The sequence below is a fragment of the Henckelia pumila genome, chromosome 3 (genome assembly GCF_033568475.1).
Source record: "Henckelia pumila isolate YLH828 chromosome 3, ASM3356847v2, whole genome shotgun sequence".
Classification (NCBI taxonomy): domain Eukaryota; kingdom Viridiplantae; phylum Streptophyta; class Magnoliopsida; order Lamiales; family Gesneriaceae; genus Henckelia; species Henckelia pumila.
Window position 1 is genome coordinate 7,036,098 of NC_133122.1, and position 7,500 is coordinate 7,043,597.

Sequence of the window (7,500 nt, forward strand, 5' to 3'; positions counted from 1 at the left end):
CACCACCCATAGAATATCTTCTTGGCAGCAGTTAAGGAGCCAATTAGAAGGGACATTATTAGGATGAGTGGATACCAAGAGGGTTCCTTTCCCTTCCGTTACTTGGGAATCCCTTTGGCAGCAGGGCGATTGACAGAGAGAGACTACAGTGGGTTGGTGGAACCATCGCCAAGAAAGTGGCTGCTTGGCCCAGACATACCCTTTCCTATGCAGGCAAGTTGGAACTGATCCGATCGATTGTACAGGGTGTGGAATGTTTCTGGCTTTCTATCTTGCCTATCTCTTGCGGGGTAATAGACAAGATTGAAAAGACATGTAGAAGCTTTATGTGGACTAGCAAGCACCCCCCTATCTCTTGGCGTAAAGTTTGTTCTCCTATTAATGATGGTGGGTTGGGGCTTAAAGATTTGAGAATCTAGAATAAGACGTTGCTTGCAAAGACGCTTTGGGATATCCCTAAGAAAAAAGATTCTCTGTGGGTAAAATGGATTAACCACTACTACTGGGATAATGTCATGGATTGGACAATCAGGAAAGATGATACCAGCCTAATTAAGAAATTAGTGGAGATCTGGGATGAATTGGCCCTTAAGTTTGGTAATTGGGAAGGGGCGGCTATTCAGTTGGAGATATGGTTTGGCAAGAAATATGGGTTAGCTCAGTTGTACAACAGCTTCTTTATAGGCCAGGGGAGGTGGCCTTGGAAGCCCATTGTGTGGAGACCATACATCCTTCCCAAACATAGAATTATTTTTTGGCTTATTGCCCATGGTAAATGCTTAACCAAAGATCGGCAACCTTATATCCCTGACAAATCTTGTGCGTTTTGCGGAACACATACTGAAGATGCGCAACACTTATTCTTCGAGTGTACGGTTTCAAGATGGATTTGGGCCCGATTGTGGGACTGGCTGGGTATTCAATATCAGGTTAGTTCTTTGATGGGTTTGCTTAGATTTATGCGCAGGTTTTACAGGGGAACAATGATGAACAAAAGGAGATACCAGGCAGGAGTAGCTGCAGTCTTGTACCACTTATGGGGGCTCGGAACTGAGCAATCTTTGAAGCTGAACGTCCTGATATTGATGCTATCATCAGAAAGATTATTATTCACATTCACCGTGCCTTGAGTCTCTAAATTTACGGCATGGCTCCTTTTTACATCTGCTAGAGCTCTCTTGACTGTATGGATTGAGGAGGGGTTGAGTTGATACTATTGTACTACTTGCTTACTGAGGATCTCTCATTCTTACTAGCCTCTGCATAGCTCGATTTTATCTTTCATTCTGGCTTTATTACATTGACATTTTGGGTCCTATCTTTGAATGTTTTCTGGTTTTTGGGTATGCCCAGAGTAGTTGTAAGTTCCTGAGTATGCTCAGTGTAGTTGTACATCCCTGGGTATGCCCAGTGTAGTTGTACGTCCCTGTGCATGATGTTTGGCAAATACTTTGACTTTCCTATCATCATCATGCATTTGCGTGGACATCTTCCTCTGCTATTGCTTCGTGCTATTTATGGTTACACTCAGATCGTGTGGCCTCCTAGCCTCTACTCCTAGTTTGCGGCTACGAGAGTTACTGTTGATGACTTTGATGGCGCCAATCTTCGAGCCCAGCTGGATATGATGGTTGGCTGCACTCTGCTACTCTCTTGAATGCACTCAGAACAATTGGCCTACTAGCCTCCATACCTAGTTCTGGTTTGTCTGGTTATATGTAAAGGTATTGGGTTGGGTTGGCTATTTTTGTATGGGTTTGTTTAGTATTTTGATTTTATTGTTGATACATTGATTTCGGATCCCTGGGTATGCCCAGTGTATTTGTACTTCTTTATTTACCATCTATTGATATGTGTTCATATCAAGAAAAAAAAAGAAAGAGCTCTCAGTCTGTCAATCCTTACTATGTCTGGACCTGGTAAGTTTCCCCGTGTTGAGTCAAATTAAGCCACAGGCTCCACTCCTGGTGGTGCCCTTCCATCAATTCCTTTAAGTTTCAGCCTTGCGACCATACTCCCCCTGGAACCCAAAGACTTTGATTTCTCATAAGGTGCTGGCGGAGTCCATAAAGTAACATCCGCCGATCCCTGGTCGGCATCGTTTATGGTCGAGACTAGGACGGTATCTGATCGTCTTCGAGCCCCCAAATTTTGATCTTGATTAATAAAAACATCCTTGGCAAATGCTTTCGCAGTTGATCGTCTTTCATAAATCCAAGAATTTCACCTCTGACTATGAAATACTAATGCCCCCGACTGTCCCTGTTAATCATTACTCCGATCCCGAATGCCAACGTAATAGGACCAAAATCCTATAATGTTATCCCATGCTAATGTATTCAGAGCATAGTGTCACGGACTTAGCCCTTCTAAGATCACGTGCGGCCTTTGCTCCTTGACTACGCCCCTCGCGAGTACTAGCAAAGCAGCCTTTGTTGCACAAGTGTGTGTGTAAGTGTTTGAGTAAGAACACAAGAGAGCTTGGAGAATACTTTGTATTGATTTCCAACTTGGTGGTTTACAAATGAGGGCTATCACCATTTTATAGTTGAGCTCCCTACAATCTACATGATTCTAGATTCTTCCATCTACACTAATCTAGAGTCTACTTTCTACAAGTTTCTATACAAGTCATTTATATACAAGTGTATTCTAGAGAGTTCTACATAAGCCTATATCTTGAATATTGTAGAGACTTTCTATAAAATGAACAACCTCTACCTTGCACCAAGCTCTAGAATCTTCCGAAATGTGAAAGAAGGTTCCGGTTGTGACATTCTCCCCCACCTATTCGGCTGACGCCCTCGTCTCCTCAAATTGATGGAGTAGTTCTTTGAACTGCCACAAGTCATGTTTTGTTTCCCATGTTGCCTCGAACTTTGGCAATCCCTTCCATTTGATCAGATATTGAGTGCTGGGTTGCACTCCACGTCTCCGCTCAATGCGTTTGGCAAGCACCTCTTCAACGTCTTTGTCAAAGGAAGTTGTTACTACAGGAGGTTCTCGGTGAGAATCGCCTCGGCTAGTGTCTTCCTCATCTGGATAATAAGGCTTTAACATGCTCACATGGAAGACCGGATGAATCTTCAATGTGTTGGGGAGGTCGAGATGATAGGATACCTTCCCAACCCTTGCAATTATCGTAAAGGGTCCTTCATACTTCCGGATTAGACCCTTGTGTATCCCTCGGAAGGCTTTGAATTGATGTGGCAAGAGCTTGATGAGTACTTCATCTCCGATGGAGTACTCTTGTTGCCTTCTCTTTGCATCGGCCCATTTCTTCATGCGCTGTTGGGCCTTCTCTAAGTGTACTTGCGCCAAGTCCATGTGCTCGCTCCAACACTTAGCCATCTTTGTCGCGGCGGGGCTTTGTCCCTTAAAAGATATTTGCAATGTATGTGGAGTAGTCGGTTGTTGCCCCTTGACTAGCTCGAATGGGCTCTTCCCAGTGGCCTCACTTTGTTGTAAGTTGTAAGAGAATTGTGCCACATCCATGAGCTTCGCCCAGTCTCGTTGGTTGGCACTCACAAAGTGCCTCCAGTAGCATTCCAACAAGGCATTTACCCGCTCGGTTTGGCCATCAGTTTGCGGGTGAAAGCTTGTAGAGAAATGTAGCTCCGACCCAAGGAGTTTGAAGAGTTCCGTCCAGAGTCGGCCTGTGAATCGAGGGTCCCTGTCGCTTATGATGTGTCTTGGTAACCCCCAGTACTTGACTACATTCTTGAGGAATATCCTTGCAGCTTCCTCGGCAGTGCAATCCTTTGGGCATGGAATGAATGTTCCATACTTAGTGAATCTATCGATCACCACCATGATCGAACCAAACCCATTGGACTTCGGCAAGGCGCTAATGAAGTCCATAGTAATAGATTCCCATGGACGCTCTGCAGTAGGTAGTGGCTCATGCAGTCCCGCCGGTTGCTTTGTCACGACCTTGTCTTGTTGACAGACCAAGCATGTCTTGACATATAGTTCGACTTGGTCTCTCATTTGCGGCCAATAGTATGATGCTTCCAACAAGGCCCTTGTGCGTTTTTGCCCTGGATGGCCGGCCCATTTGGTGTCATGGCACTCGCGGATTAGATCTTTCCTCAGATTCCCCCACTTTGGCACATAGAGTCGACGTCCCTTTGTATATAGAAGCCCATCTTCAAGCCAGAATTGCCGAGTCTTCCCTTGCTTGACAAGCTTGGTCAACTCCTTGGCCATGGGTTCATGCTCCAATCCTTCTTTGATGTGTGCTGGCAGGTCACCTAAGGCAGTACTAATAGATGCCAACTCTGCTTTCCGACTTAGCGCATCGGCAACTACATTGGCTTTGCCTGGCCGGTACTCAAGCACAAAGTCGAACTCGGCTAAGAAGTCTTGCCACCTAGCTTGCTTGGGACTAAGCTTCTTCTGACTCTGAAAGTAGCTAGTGGCAATGTTATCAGTCTTGACGGAGAACCGAGACCCTAACAAATAATGTCGCCACACCCTTAGGCAGTGGATGATGGCGGTCATCTCCTTCTCTTGTACCGTGTATCGCTTCTCCGTCTCGTTGAGCTTCCGGCTTTCATAGGCTATGGGGTGCCCTTCTTGCATTAGAACTCCCCCAATAGCAAAATCATAAGCATCTGTGTGCACTTCAAACTCTTTGCCAAAGTCTGGCAAAGCTAGGACAGGTTCCTTGCTTACCGCTGCCTTTAAGTCATCAAAGGCTTTGGCACATGCGTCCGACCATCCCCATGGTCGGTTCTTCTTAAGAAGATCCGTCAGCGGTGCCGCTCTAGCGGAATACCCTCTTATGAACCTGCGATAGTAATTAACTAGCCCAAGGAAAGAATGGAGTTCGGTTACCTTGGTTGGCGGTTCCCAATCCATGATGGCACGAACCTTGCTTTCGTCCATTTTCAGCTTCCCATGCTCAATAGTGTGCCCCAAGAATTGAACCGTCTCTTGCGCAAAAGAACACTTTTCCTTCTTCACATAGAGCTCGTTCTCTCGTAAGACTTGGAACACTGTTTGGAGGTGTTGGGCATGCTCCTCCAATGTGTGGCTATAGATGACTATGTCATCCAAGTACACCACCATGAACTTGTCAAGATAAGGGTGGAAGATCTTGTTCATGAGTGTACAGAATGTTGTCGGGGCATTGGTTAGGCCAAATGGCATGACGAGCCACTCAAAAGATCCATATCGAGTGATGCATGTTGTCTTGGGCTCGTCCCCATCGGCAATTCGAACTTGATTGTACCCTTTTTGTAAATCCATCTTTGTGTAGTACTTGGCTTGACCAAGACGATCAAACAAATCAGCTATCAATGGGATGGGGTACTTGTTTTTTATTGTTACCTTGTTAAGCGCCCGGTAGTCCACACACATCCTCAATGAGCCATCTTGCTTCTTTTGAAAAAGTACGGGAGCGCCATATGGTGCTTTAGATGGTCGGATACGTTTGGTATCCAGTAGCTCAGTGAGTTGTTTCCGAAGCTCCTCTAGCTCGGGCGGTGTCATGCGATAGGGTGCCATGGCGGGCGGCTTGGCACCGGGTTCCAACTCGATCTTGTGGTCGACTTCTCTCCGTGGTGGCAAATCCTTAGGTAATTTTGCCGGCATCACGTCTTGGTTCTCATCCAGAACCTTTTTTATGTTAGTAGGAACTTCCTCTAACAAAGGAGTTTCAAGGCCATCACCCGAGTGTAACGTGGCCAAGAACGTGGGTTCGCCTTTCTTCACTCCTTTGGCTACTTTCATAGCCGACAATTGCTTCATTGGACTTGCCTCGGGTGGAGCACTTGTCGCTTGTATCATGCATGGAGACCCTTTCTCCATTATACACATAGAGTCTAAGTAAGGCATCGGAATAGCACTTACCTTTCTTAAGAAGTCCATGCCCAGCACGAAGTTGAAATCGTCAAGGGGTTCCACTGAGAGGTCCACTCGACCGTGCCACGTACCCAAGGATAGCTCAACATCCTTAGCAACTCCATGTAGTCGTCGAGCGGATGCATTCACAGTCTTGTTCCATCCTGCACCTTGAGTGACATGCAATCCCAAGCGTTTTGCTTCACTCTCAGTAATGAAGTTGTGGGTGGCTCTGGTGTCAACCATTGCCTTAGTAAGTTTGCCATTGATCTTTGCTTCCACGTACATGAGCCCCTTGCTTGATGTAGTGGTCAATGGCTTGGCTTTCAAAGCATTTAGGATTTGGACGGATCCCATGTGTTCGGCCTCCGCACCATTAACTTCACCGCCTTCAAGTATGGCCGACAAAGAACCGAGCTTTGGGCAGTTACTCATTGCATGAGGCCCTTTGCATACAAAACAACCACCTTTAGGGACAAAAGCCTTTTTCTTGTCTTCATAGTCGTTGCATTTGTCCCCGGGCCTCTTGTCGCCAGTCTTAGCTTGGAAGTAGCTCTTCTTGAACTCCTTCTTTTCTCCCCCACCTTTGCCCGAGTTGCTTAAATCTTTCTTTTGCTTGAAACCATCGTTGCTACGTTGGTACTCGGACAAAGATTCGGCGGCGGCAATAGTATCATCCAAGGTTTTGAGATCTCGTCGTTGTAGCTCTTGCTTGGCCCAATGTTGTAACCCATCGGTGAAGTGGAAGATGAGATCTTCTTCATCCATCTTTGGAATTTGAAGAAAAAGAGTAGTGAATTCCTTGACATATTCAGGGATTGTTGTGCAATGTTTTAGCTCCCTTAGCTTTTTACGAGCCTCTTATACCACATTATCAGGATAAAAGTGGCGCTTGAGTTCCTTTGAGAACTCTTCCCATGTATCGACTCGGCACAACCCTTTCTCTATGTCCGCATGCTTGCGACGCCACCACAACATTGCAGTATCAGTAAGATACAAAGTAGCGGTACGTACCTTGGTCGTCTCATCTTGTAATTTGAGACCTTAAAAGTAAACTTCCATTTTCCACAAGAAGTTCTCGACTTCCTTGGTATCCCTCTTTCCACCAAAGCTCATTGGCTTAGGCAACTCGATCTTAGGAGCTTTAACGGATTGGCTTCCTCCATCCATGGTAGCAACTCGTTTGCACAGCGTCATATCTTCGCGCATCCCCTCGATGCAAGCTTGGAGGGATTCCACCATCTCTTCAAGTCGAGCGATACGATCGTCTCGTGCTACGATTGCTTCATGGATCTCTTGAATATCCTCCTTCACTGACTCAAGTTCCGACAAGACATGGCCCTCCAATGTCTCCAAAGTATGCTCGGACTTCTCAACTCGTTCGGATACTTCTGCCATAACTTGCTCCCAAGTTCCTTCCCCTCGAGTCTTGCTAGCATCCCGACGCTTCTTGCCTTGGTTAGGCGCGGTATCCCTTCCGCGGTCTTCCGTCATACCCGATGAACCAGCATCTTGCCCTGCCATGATCACTTGCGATGAATTGAACCCAACCGGGCTCTGATACCACTTGTCACGGACTTAGCCCTTCTAAGATCACGTGCGGCCTTTGCTCCTTGACTACGCCCCTCGCAAGTACTAGCAAAGTAGCCTTTG